We start from the raw sequence: 13,464 nt of genomic DNA, 5'->3' as shown, positions 1-13,464 counted from the left end.
CATTTATATAAGTTAAGAAGTGTTATTCAATCAACAATCATTTATTAACTGCCTTCTTCTTTGTGCCAGGAACTATACTTAGATCCAGGGATACAAAGAAAAAGATGAAGCCATCTTTGCCATCAAAAAGCTTATACATTATCAAGGAAAACCAAATGTATACATATAATTGTATGCAAAATATGTCAAAATAACACAATAGTGACTGAGATCAGAAAACTTGTCATGTAGCAAAAAAGTTTTAGCTGAATACTGAAGGAAATTCAGAATTCTAAGAAGTAGAAGGGAGGAAGGAGTGTGTTCTGGGCATGGGGGATGACCTAAGCCTAAGCACAGAAATGATAATAAAATGTACTGAAATGTGAGTACTAGCAAGGAAGCTAGTTTGGCTACACTATATAATAAGAATTCAAAGAGTGTAATAATTAGACAGAAATCCTTTAAAAAATGAGAAAATTCCTATACAAGATTACTCCTGAAGTGTTTTTGTCACCAAGTAGGAGAAAATGGTTTTAAAAATTATAGATAGATTCTCTATGTGTATTGTAGATTCACCCTAGACTCAGGGAAGTAGGAAACATTTTTATAAAACTGTGACACCGTTTTGGTCCATAATAACTTTAAGCATGATATTTTTCTAGTCCCTAAAATTTCTCTTCTCTCAATAATGTATATTCTCTCTGTTTCCCATCTCCATCTAAAAAATCTAATTCCTATGACTCTGACCTCAGATTGGTGAGCATTAACTAGATTTCAATTAGTCTGGGCATCTCCTATGCCATTTTAATTTCCTTATTTCTTCCCCACTTCCACTTTTCATGTCTTACTAAAAACAGTAATCAAAGTAGCACTACTTGTCCTATAATGATATGTCAATCAATTGCTTTATGATATCTCCCATTACCTTTGCTTTCATTTTCCAAAACCCATATCACTGTTACTAGACTTGTACATTTCTTCCCTATCAGAACCTAAGCTCCTTGAAGTCAAGGACTACCTTGTATTTGTATTGATCACTTGTATTTGTATTCCCAGTGCTTAGCACAGTGTCAGACATATAATAAATACTTAATGCCTTTTCATTCATTAATTCATAACATTGTCTTTTGAATTGATTTATACATATAGACATGGTTTCTACACACCTGTATGGTTATAATTTTCTCTAATAAAGTTAGCTTATACAATACTATCATTGTAGTTAATTCATAACATTGTTGTGAAGTAATGATACGCAAAAAGGAAAATTTCTCTTTACTAGGAAGCCTGTTCCAGTTCTTCTTCTTCTTCTTCTTCTTCTTCTTCTTCTTCTTCTTCTTCTTCTTCTTCTTCTTCTTCTTCTTCTTCTTCTTCTTCTTCTTCTTCTTCTTCTTCTTCTTCTTCTTCTTCTTCTTCTTCTTCTTCTTCTTCTTCTTCTTCTTCTTCTTCTTCTTCTTCTTCTTCTTCTTCTTCTTCTTCTTCTTCTTCTTCTTCTTCTTCTTCTTCTTCTTCTTTCTTCTTTTCTTCTTTTCTTCTTTTTTTTTTCTTTTGGAGAATGTACAATCAAGTAAATAAGTTAAAAATCTTGATGTTTTCATACATGTGTAGGGGAAAATTGGCACATACACAAACTTACACATGCAAAGATACTTTAAATACATACCAGGAAATTAATTCTCTCTCTTTTTTTTTTTTTTTAAGTGGAGATTTTATAAAGAATAGGAAGTGTTCTCCTTAAGTTAAAAGACACTGATCTATCATTAGGCAGCATGATCAAAGGGCATGTCTTGTGATCACAGATGTGGTTTGTTATTGTCATTAGACAATGAACACCATACATCAAGCCACTTAATGTCTGGAATTTATTTTCTTTGTTCTTAGTTTAAAGGTATATCCATTGGAAATGGCTGCATAGATAAATTTTTTCTCTCTAGTAACCAAAGAAATAAAGTAAGCAGGTCATGAGTCTAAAAAGTATCTAGCTTTAAAAAAAAAAAAAAAAAAAAAAAAAAAAAAAAAAAAAGAAAGAGAATATCTCATATGTGGATTAAATTGCCAAGGGCAGCAAAAAGCATATTATAAATTATTGAAGCAGAAATTAGATAAATATTTGGAGGAAAAATATTATTGTGGTCTAATTGCTAACTCCAAGGAGATATTAGACCTATATGGGCTATAACCACCATCCTACTCCATCCACCACTTCAGCCTTTGGCCCTAAATTTCTTGAAGGGCATTATTGTATTGTTTTTTAAAATCAGTTGATTTTAATTTTATTCTTTTAAATTGGATTTTATTAAGTGCAACTAAAATGGAAGTGTAAAATGTAGACAGCAATGTTATTCCATTGTCATATTTTGTGGCTCTGATTCATTGTTGTTGTTTTTTTCCCCAGACATTATTTCTCTTAAGCTGGTCGAGTACTGGCATTCTCAACCCTGAAAAACACGGAGGGCTGAGAAGGGCTGAGAAGAGGGAATATAAATGCTTCGATGGAGCCAGACTAAGGCTGGGGCAGTTGCTGTCAATAAATTGAGGTTGAAATACATTGACAGTATGGTGGGGGAGGTGTTCTTCAATGCTAGAAATCCCAGGAATACCTTATCTTGGGAATAAAGGATTAGATTCTATGATCATCAACTTAGTATTTTCCTGTTTGTGAGAGACAGCTACAGCTTCAGGTAACCAAAACAATATGCTTGTATAGATATAATGGTATGTGTGCATGTATATGCATACACATATATGCATGTATATATATTATATGTGAATATATGAGTAAATGCCAAATATAGCATACTTAGTATGCCCACAGAAAATCATGTGTGTAATATATAAATGTAAATCTATGTTTTTGAAATTTATTACCTGGAATCAGGTAGATTTTTCCCTTTAGTGTTATAATACATTTTGAGGTTATTGTAGCTTATAGAACTAAGTCTATTGCTGCTTTGTTAAGAATATCATGTAGCAGATAGATGTTTATATTTTTATTTTATAAATATATATATATTTGTCTTTGGCATAATGCTTTTAAATATCTTAAATGACATATTCTCTCATTAATTTACTCAAGCATCATTCACTTCCATGCATATTTTTTTTTTTGCTTATTTTTCTGTGAACGTCTTGTCCTTTATAAAATGGAAACAAATCCCAATGAAGTAGAGTGGTGTATCATAGTTGTATGATCATTTTGGACTGTGATTTTTTTACTCCATGGTAATCACATAGACTCTGGAGAACTGTCCTTAAATAGTATATAGCTGATTGTCTGGGGAAACTCAGTTTCAAGCCTCCTAGAGACAGGAAAATACAAGCTACCATTTTCCCCCCACAGACTGTAAATGATTCCCAGTCTTAGCTCCATAGAACATCCGATTCAATGCCCAATCAGCTGTAAAAGCTGCACAGACGTCATTAGGTGTGTGTGTGTGTGTGTGTGTGTGTGTGTGTGTGTGTGTGTGGTGTAGTGGGAGGGAGAGAGAGAGAAAGAAATGGAAGCAGGGAGGAAGGGAGGGAGATAAGGAGGGAGAGGAAAGAAAGAGGAAGAGAGGAGAGAGAGAGAGAGAGAGAGAGAGAGAGAGAGAGAGAGAGAGAGAGAGAGAGAGAGAGAGAGAGAGAGAGAGAGAGAGAGAGAGAGGAGAGAGAGAGAGAGAGAGAGAGAGAGAGACAGAGAGAGAGAGAGAGAGAGAGAGAGAGAGAGAGAGAGAGGAGAGAGAGAGAGAGAGAGAGAGAGAGAGAGAGAGAGAGAGAGAGGAAGAGAGAGAGAGAGAGAGAGAGAGAGAGAGAGAGAGAGAGAGAGAGAGAGAGAGGGAGAGAGAGAGAGAGAGGAAGAGAGAGAGGGAGAGAGGGAGAGAGAGAGAGGGAGAGGGAGGGAGGAGGGAGCAAGTGAGTGTGAGCACAGTCAGCTGCAGTTCCTTTGCCGAGTAAAGAATCCATGAGAGCAGTTCTATTGATTTCTGATTCACACTGCAGCAACAGGGCTAGAGTGCAGCAGGAAAGAGTCATGTCTTAGAAATTGGAATTAACTAAGGGCAAATAAAAAGGCATATGAGTGTGTGTTCCGATCTTCATAATCAGCTCTTTGTTTCTGAAACAAAACTAAATCAAAACTAAATGAGGGGTCGGGAAAGCTAATCTGATAGCTTGCTTTCATCTGAAAGGAACACTGTAAAAGAAGAAGTGATCTATATGGAATCTGTTAATTATCTGTAGTAAAATTAAAATAGTTCCACTCTTTAAATTGTTTTTATAAGGTTTTATATACTAGTTGAATGCCAATGTAATATTGAACAAGCACGTAAGAAAATTCAAAGGAAGATCAAAAAATACAGTTCAAGAGAGGGTGTTGCACATGTAAGTTGAGGTTTTATTTCTTTTAAATATTGTTTTGTTTTGTTTTACAAATATTTCATTGTGTGAGTACTGATTGTTCTTACTTTTCTGTGTTGTTCCATTTTTGAAGCACTAGCATCACATTGGCAAGCACTTGAAATGGAAACCATTTTTGCCTAGGCTGCTTTTCCCAGGCTTCAATGAAGTGCATGTGAGGTTGAAAGCTGGAATTTTTCTTTTGTGGTCTGTTGCCTGTGATTTTGTAGGAGATTGTTGCATCTCATGTGTTTAAATGTTGTCTTGGTCTTTCAGCCAGCTTGCATCTGTGAAGAAACCCTCCCTACCCCCCCCATGCCATTCCACCACCCACCCCACCCCACCCCCACCAGGGAAATACTGGACTAAGTGCGTTTTCACAATTATGGCATGTCAGGCAGGCAGTGTAAGTGTAGCAAAAAAAAAAAAAAATAGAAGAACCCCCACCCCCTACCCCAGCACCATTATATTTTTGAGGGGGAAAGATGGTGATACCTTTTTTAAAAAACGAAAGGCAGTAAGCCATTATTAGCAAGAGCTATATTGAGCATGCTTGCCAGACAGGCAGCAAAGCTCAGCTCTAGTTCCGCCCAGACATGTGCCTTGCCATTTTCATTTTAATCAGTCTGCTCAGGATGGCTGCTGATTCATTTTGCAGGATGGCCCCCAGGGAGCCAAGGTAGAAGCCTGAGGCGAGCTGCTATTGCATCAATGCAGGGCACCACATCAGAAGAGGGAGAGTAAGGGGGATAGAGAGAGAGTAAGAGAGAAAAAGATCCCAGCACACCAAGATTCAAATATCAGCATTGCTATTAGAAATATCTTTCATGAAATCTTATATGTTAAATAAAATATAATAAAAAAGTAAAGAAAAAATTATTCACAGTTTTCCCCTTCTTCTGCACTTTCCATCAATCCCTGCACCCCAACAGTGGCCTAGAATTCCATTTGTTTTCTTCATGGTCACTGTAAAATAAAATATAGTTCTTTATTTACCTGATAACTAGCTGGAGTGGTATACCTGATTTAGCTGGAGACTTTGATTTGTGGGATTGACAACCTTATTATGCAGTGAGCTTATTATTGATATTATTCTGCTCTCGGTTGCCATGGCCACCTTGTGAGAGACATTCAATTTTCTCTCTTCCATCATCATTATCTATGAGGCCATCTGTTGTGGAAAATGAATTCAGCCTCATTTGCATGACTGATAAGCAAATTTTTTTTTTTTTTTTATCTATTTAACAGAAGGTCATATGCCGGGGATTTGGAGCTGGTGAAAAAAATGTGGAAAAAAAAAGCATATCGAGAGGATGAGTGGGAGTGCGTGCATTAGAGGATGTATGTGGAAGTAAAACAGATCCCTTAGGCCTGCTAGCCTATCGTGCTGCATTTGTCATTCCTGCCCAGGCGACATTTTTTTTTTTCCCTTAAGCTTCTGCACACTAAACAGAGGGAGAGATCTTTCCCCTGCACTCTTCTTGAAGTTCCCCTGCATTTTGCTCAGTTTTGGTGGGTGTATTTTAATTTTTTTTAATCCCTGGAATGTGGGGTATCATTTTAATATTCACAGAAGAAAAAAGAACAGCCTTTCTGGTTCTCGTCGGTGGTATGCTTTATTACTCGTCATCCTTTCAAAGTTGTAGTGGAGCAGGGTTTTCTCTTGATTTCTGTCATGTAAGCCAATGCAGTTATGAACAATTGAACTTATATTTAACTTACTGTGCAATATGAGTGCTTTTGTGAAGTATGTGTATGTGCATGTGTCTATATCTGTTCTAACAGTTTAAATCTTGAACTTAAACTGGTAAGATTTTGTTCTATAGATTGTTAGAAGTTGGTGCTGAAATGTACATTGTTTTATCTTTCAAAGTTGTTCTATCATAGCTGATTAGTTGGAATGTTTCTGGGTTACAGCAGTTTTAGAGATCCAGTAAAGACTTTAAAATAGCAGACATTGGGTTTTATGAATTAAGTATGGTATTGTTTATGAAAAACTTGCTGCATATGCAATCTAGTACTGAATTATATGAAGAGGCTGAAACAAAACTTCCCAGAAAAAAATACTATGTAACAAATAAAACATTGTATTTCTTTAAAAAGAACTAGAATTTTTACTAAAAATAATATATATTGTGAAGAAAACAAAGCATTGTTCAAACTTCCAAAGTAAAATAAAAGCTTATTTTAAAAATATTCAGCCTGTTAGTTTGGAGTTTAGAATAGGCTGAGATGTATTCCACTAATATATATTTCATATATAATACAATTACTGTGATTTATATATACATATATATGTATATATATATATGAAATATATGTATGTATATTGCTATTGAACTTACTATGCCAAAACTTCAAGCTGCATACTTTAGCTTCCACACAGTTCAGAATGAGCTAACAAAGCTTCAGTAAACATCACAGCAGCTACCAAGAAAAAATAAGCAGTGAAACTTTGAAATTTAGTAATAACTTATCCAGAAGAATTACCTGAGAGTAAGTATTAGAGAATACATTGAAAATAAGATTTCATAACAAAACTCTTTATGCTATTTTCATTTCTCATTGATCAAGATTATACTTCACATGATGAAAAAAATCCTTATAGTGAACACAGACTTAGACATTAGCAAGAGAGATGCTATAGGCAATAGGAATTCTTTTTCAAACATTCAACATCTAATACTCATACTATTTTTTAAAACTGTTTTTTTTAAAGGTAGCAATGTGATTACTGTAAAGATGGAAGGAAAATTTATACAATATTCTTTTTCTTTTCTTTTTGAAAGGGTACCATTGACCTATAGAGTTTTCCTATCTTGAGGACCCTGTATCTGAATTATTTAAACACTTTGTCCTTGTTAGAGTAAAATAGGGATGAGTTCTGAATTTCTGGTGAAAAGAAGTTTTGTTTCTGCTAATTGGCCTAAATGTGAGAGTATCTGATTCAGTCTCACTAAAAAATCTGGAAAGCTTTTTGTAAAAATTTGCTTAAAAATTTCTGCTGTAACAGAAATTTGTTTGAGAAACAACAGAAACAACAGAAACAAATCCATTATAACATCTGAATGCCAGGAGTTTTTTTTTTTTAAGTTATGTGCCAAATAAGTATTAAAAAGTATTATTTTCCTATCATAGACTTCTGACAAGCAGTGGCAGTTAAGTAATCATTCTACCTGACACCCAACCTCTGTGGTGTGTGTGTGTGTGTGTGTGTGTGTGTGTGTGTGTGTGTGTGTGTGTGTGTGTGAGAGAGAGAGAGAGGTTGAAACCTCTGAGTTAAATAGAGGCTGTCTTTACCTTCTATTTATTGACAAATTGTTTCAAGGGTTTTCCAAAGGAAAATTATCAACTTTTCAAAAGCTAGGAGATAGCACTGTGGATGTTCTCTCCCTTTCCTCAACCCCCCCCCCCAAAAAAAAAAAAAAAAAAAGTTAATTACCAAGCTTGGTTGGATTCCTCCTTGCCACCCTGACATTTGACTGCTGCTAATTCACTGATTAATCTCATTAATGTGATTATAGTAGGATTTGGAGTTGGCTGCCATTGTTCTGTAGACAGTGCTATTCAGCCTGAACACTTGCCACCTCATTCAGTTTTGCTGTGATTTTTCAAAGGCTGGTGGAGTGAGCTATTGTGAAAGAGGTTTCTCTGCCTTTCCCTTTCAGCACCGGGAGCTGTCCGCTGCTGATAGCAATTACATTCAGCAGTGACTGACTTCCTACTAGTTTACTGGCAATGTGAAAATGGCTTACTTTCATCACCTTAATGATTCTGCTCATTGAGGTAGAAGCAAGAGGGGGTTTTAATGGTCACAGTTAGACATTTTGAAGATGGTGAAAGAAAAAATACTATATATATTTTACATATATAAAAGTATATACATATGTACATATATATATACATATATATATTCACATAAACACATACAAACATAAACATATATGCATAATGTATTATGTGTGTGTGTGTGTTTTAATTTGTAAAGATCCCAATCTGTCCTTGTATTGACACTTATTTTCCTCTCCAAAAATCATGACAATGATATATCTATGATGACTGTCTCTGTGCATTTTTTGGTGTGTGTTGCTTTTTAAATGACTCACTTTGTGTGATCCAGTATTACCTAGTTTCATATAAGAATATCAGGTACACATGCCCTCCTAATTTCAACTCTAAGTTATATTTGCATCATCTAAAATAATTATATTCTAAAATATACACATTTTCCTGTAGACATCTATTTCATAGGGATCTGTCTGTGGCTAAAATAGAATTAACATTAGGGCCTAGTATAGTAACTTGTATCTACATATGAGTATGGAAAATAATTTTACATGGAATTTACACATGTGTTGTATATGATTATACAAATTTTTAAATAGTATAGACATAAATTTTGGGAAAATACATGAACTTTTTGATACTTATTATTTTTTCCCTATTTCTTTTGATTATTTTTAACCTTTCTTTTTATCTAAAATGTTTACATTTGAAAACTTGCTACTCTATTTGCAGAATCACTTTATTTCGGGATGCTTTACATAAAGTTAGTATGTGGCATTTCTGAACATCAAGAAAGCTTCATTGTGAAAGTGATTTTTTAAAAAAGTTTTCTATTAAATTATATATTTAAACCTTAACATATAATTAGTTGCATGGGTATGTGTTTAATAAATGATGCACTTCCAAATATCTTTCAAATGTTAAGCAACAGAATTAATTAATATATTTTCAACAAATGTGGTTTACTAATTAAGGAATTTCCTAGTGTTACAAAAAAATGAACTGACTATTTCATCCTTAAATTTAAAATATAAACAAAGTTTTTTGGAGTGATATAGAATAAAGTATTTCAAACATACTGTTAGCCTGTCTTTCAGAGACCAAATTTTCAACTTTAAATAACTCAAAAGAATGTTTGCTTTGAATTTATTTTTTTTAATATTTCATTGTCATTGAGTTGAGAAGAGGATGGGAAAGGATCCTATGGACATATCACTATATTCAGCAGTTCAAGTGTTACTTTGCTTGATATTTTTCTAAATGCCCTGAAACATAATTTGGAATTGATTACTAAGTTGTCAAATGAATCTAGTACTTTACTCTAAGTTATACCTCTAAAGCTAAGGACCACCAGAAATGTTCCCAAGAAGAAAATGAAATGGCAATTTAGGAAAGGGAGAGTAATTCTGTTTTGCTAAACTGATTTGCTTTTCTTTATTTGAAGGATTTATGATATGTATTCACTTTAAAAAAATTTTTGAAAACATAGCCTCTACTAAATACTTTTTACCACATGGAGGGGGGGGAGAGTGTGGAGTATGAAGAGGTCTAATGGAGAAAATAATGAAGAAGGAGATAGGATTAGACCAAAGGTTTAACATGAAAAATATGTTCTTCCTTAGGTCAAGGTTAAGCTTAATGTTTTGGTCAGTTTCTTAATCTTATTGTGTACTTTCTTGCTGTGTGTGAGTATGTGAGGGGGCAAAGGAAAGGGTTAATAATCATTCTTTAGCCATAATAATTATGTAATAAATTCTAAGAATCCAGATATAAATAGTTTGAATGTATCATAATGTCTCTAAAACATGTATACATTACCTATAATAATGGAAATTAAGTGTTTTAAAAAGGATCCTTTCTAAAGATAAAAATATATATTTAGCCAAATATAACATAATGGAAACCCCTCACTCACAGTATTAATTCCTAGATTTTTTTGAAGTAATTTGGTCTATGTTTTTTGGTTTTTTAAAATTATTTTAAAAACAACTCCCAACATTCTAAAAATCATTTTGGTGTCAAATAATTTTCCTTATGAGGAAAAAAAAAGTTTATTATTGATGTATTATTTATGTCTGTTCTTATATCTATCTTTTTTTTGGTTTGTTTTTGTTGTGTCTCTGTCTCTAACTCCTCAGATTTTCTGTGTATGTATCTCCCTCTTTCTGTTTCACACCTGCATTGTTCAGGCACACACAATGATTTTTTTTTTTTCCTATGCATCTTTCAAGAATTCAACTGTTTGTGGCTTCAATATCATAATGAGTCTTTAGGGTACCAGCATAAGTAATCAGAGATGTAAGAAACAATTTTAAATCAGGAATTTTAAAAGAAGAAGAAAAAATAGAGTTACTTGTTTACTACTTAAAGACACTTTAAACATAGCTGGACTAGGTTTCATTTGCTAAGAAATTTGTACAATGTTTCTGCATTTTAACCCCTCTCAGCATAGTGATTATCAAAAAAGTTAGAAGCAGAGTGGAGAATATTTTATTCTGAGTTGATAGGTTTTGTCTAAAATATTTTATAGGAGCTTTTCTTTCAGACTGCAGTGATTTCTGGCAGTGCTATATGGGAAGGGAATTGTAACCTCTGTAGTAACCAGTATGTCTGGTCTCAACACGTCAGGCAACAGGCTTGGTCTTTAGAGGGATTACCTTTGAGGGCTGGGATAAGGTGTTCTTGGTAACTTCCTACTTCTCTGTCAGCCCTCTCTGTCTCACCAAGGAAACAGCAGTCAGCATTGTCTACCATGGAAAACCTGCAGTGGTTTATCAACAGTAGTGGTACTTGCTGAAAGCATCACTGTAGATAGCAAGCTAAAAGAGTGAAGGTACTAAGAGGTGCTGGGATAACTAGAATGGGGATAAATAGGAAATGCAATAAAGGAATTTGAGATTCTCTTCATGTCAGAAATAATCCTGCATGTCTGGAGAAACTGCTTGGGTTAAGGAGGGTTTTGCTTGATGGCTAACAACTGCACTCCAAAAAGGTACACTCTTTCCATATTTTTTTTTTATTAATGTTAGATAAGATTTGCTCAGCCATTACACTTGTATTTTGGCACTTATAATAGGATAAGTGGTCTCTGATTTTTTTTTTAGTTACTTTAATCAATAGTTTTTCTTGTTGTTTTGCTTATTATTTCCTCCTCCTCCTCCTTCCATGGGACCTTGAGCTTGCTTAGATGCTTTCAATTCTTATCTGATTATAAATTTTTAAATTGTTCGTAAAATTTCATGTTTTAGGACAGAAATGTAACAACAAAGCTTTTCAAAAAAAGTCCAAAGAGATTTTAGTATCACAGCTTTGTAATGTGCCTGAGATGTCTGTCTGCATGCTGCTTGGAGTTGTTGCTAAACAAGAGTCGGGATGTATTAAAGGCTAGTTACAATGGGGGAGGGGTGGGGAGGTGCTACCATAGCCTTTATGATTTAATATAGCCTTTCATGATGGTGAGTGTTATAATAGAGAGATTAAAAAAAAAAAAAAAAGAGTAGCATGGAAAGTGTGGTTGGTGAAAGCAACCATTTATTGCTCATCTTAAAAAAATAATTAAAATTAGCAATTTTTTACTGGAATAATCCTAATGGAAGTCAAAGTCATATATTAGTATTTTTCTTTGTATTTTGAAGATCATATTTGGGCTTGGCTCTCTGAATAAAAGTTTTCCTGCTTCTTCTGCAGGCTGATAGATAAGGATTTCAGCTATATAAGTCCTTTTTGTCTTTCTAGTTTCATTTCTTTTGTCTGAAAATATATTTTGAAAATATATAATGAAGCAGACTAGAGTGAAGTAGGCAACCTGAAAGAGGCTTGAAGAATCAGTTAGAATTAACTCTTTAGGAGCTGTTCTTTCATTATAAAAGAGAGGGTGGATTTTTTTTTTAACCTCATTTTTTTTTAAAGGAAAGGATTTTAAAATATTTTATGTACTGCTGATTTGTGCAAAGTTTCTTTTGCTACAGCATGATTTTACCATCGCATCATTGACAGAGGAAGTATTTTTAGATATATCACCTAGTCGGTAGCTGTTAACAGCCTGACTGTGGTATTTACAGTTCCCATCTATTACATTAAATACAGCACTGCACATGATACACATTCTGCTCTAGAGATTTAGGGGCCTGTGGGTACAATGTAAGAAGCATACAGCATACATCCCCAATCTTGTCTGATTGTACTGCAAGACTAATAAACAGGAGGATTAGAAATTATTGGTTTAATCCAAAGCTAGAGCTTGAAAAATACCTAGCTCAGCGGTGAAGTTCTCCCACACATTAAGATTTTGGGAAATGGATATATTTTGTACTGCTTAAAGGATGCAGACTGAGACAGGGTAAGTCAGCAATATGCTACTGATGTGATTCTGCTGCAGTAATGTGGTCTCTGAGGGAAGTTGTGCTCGTTGCACACAACCCAGCCAGGCTTTCTGTAGCCCATCGCCTGTCTGTCTGCTGCTTTTAATGGAGGTTGCACTGTAGCCATCAGCCAGAGTGCGGCACGCATGCCCATCTTTTCTGTCGTTTAGTGGTGTCAACTTATTAATTTCCATCTTCAACTACAGGCCCGTTAGTTTCCTGTCTAAAAGCATTATTACTTTTGTCCATGTGGCAAAATAATTAGCATACAGATGAGAAGTGATCCTGTGCCTGAGCTCTGATAGAAGGAGAAGATGTGCAGTGAAAAGTTGATTGGATGAATGGAGAACAAATGGTGGGCGTTCAAAAGCGTTAGAAGAGTTTTGTAGTCATGGAGCAGGTTTGTGAATTTCCTGGGCGAATCTCTTAAGATGGAAGGAAGGCAGACAGGAAGGCAGGGGTTTCTGGGGTTGAAATGATTGCCTGTCAGACTGTGGCCTAGTTGAAGGTGCAAAATTGGACTCCACGCGGGGATAATTCATTTGGACTACTTTTGTTTTGCAATTCCTCAGATTTCTATTTGATATCCCCTCAAGGTAAATATGTTATGTTTGCCCTGTTGTTTTCAGAATAGTTTGCTCCTCCTTACAAAGTAGAACAAAGTTCAACTCTTTTGGTCAGTAACAAAAGCATAGCTGTTTGCTGCAGGTTTGGGTTTAGCGGCTCTGAACATCTTCCTGGGCATATGGTCTGAAGTGGAGGTTAACTGTTTAGTGATGATTATTTTCAGAAATTTTCAGCAGGCTTTATTAAATGTGTTTTATTAATATTTGCTGGAACAGCATTATTCAAACTAGTAAAACTATAAAATTTTGTTTTTGTGACAACCCAGAAGCCAATAGTTTAGGTTGGTATATATGTATATGTCTATGTATGTATGTAGGTATGTATGTACGTGTATTGT

The 13,464-nt window shown here is 34.6% G+C and overlaps 1 protein-coding gene across 30 annotated transcripts in view; it reads left to right on the top strand.

Moving 5' to 3' along the window:
- The first annotated feature begins 2,635 nt into the window (after window positions 1-2,635).
- The window catches only part of MYT1L (myelin transcription factor 1 like), a 693,632-nt gene continuing 682,803 nt past the window's right edge, over window positions 2,636-13,464 (top strand). For 16 of the 30 annotated variants that reach the window (XR_012486139.1, XM_074288028.1, XM_074288023.1 and 13 more), the window contains exons 1-2: window positions 3,852-4,338; window positions 5,602-5,865. The gene's annotated coding sequence lies outside the window, so the exon portion shown is untranslated. The other 14 variants (XM_074288034.1, XM_074288033.1, XM_074288031.1 and 11 more) reach the window with 9 other exon arrangements.

This window comes from Sminthopsis crassicaudata, chromosome 2 (assembly GCF_048593235.1).
Source record: "Sminthopsis crassicaudata isolate SCR6 chromosome 2, ASM4859323v1, whole genome shotgun sequence".
Lineage (NCBI taxonomy): Eukaryota > Metazoa > Chordata > Mammalia > Dasyuromorphia > Dasyuridae > Sminthopsis > Sminthopsis crassicaudata.
The sequence above is the reverse complement of the archived record's forward strand: the minus strand, read 5'-3'. Positions and strand labels throughout refer to the sequence as shown.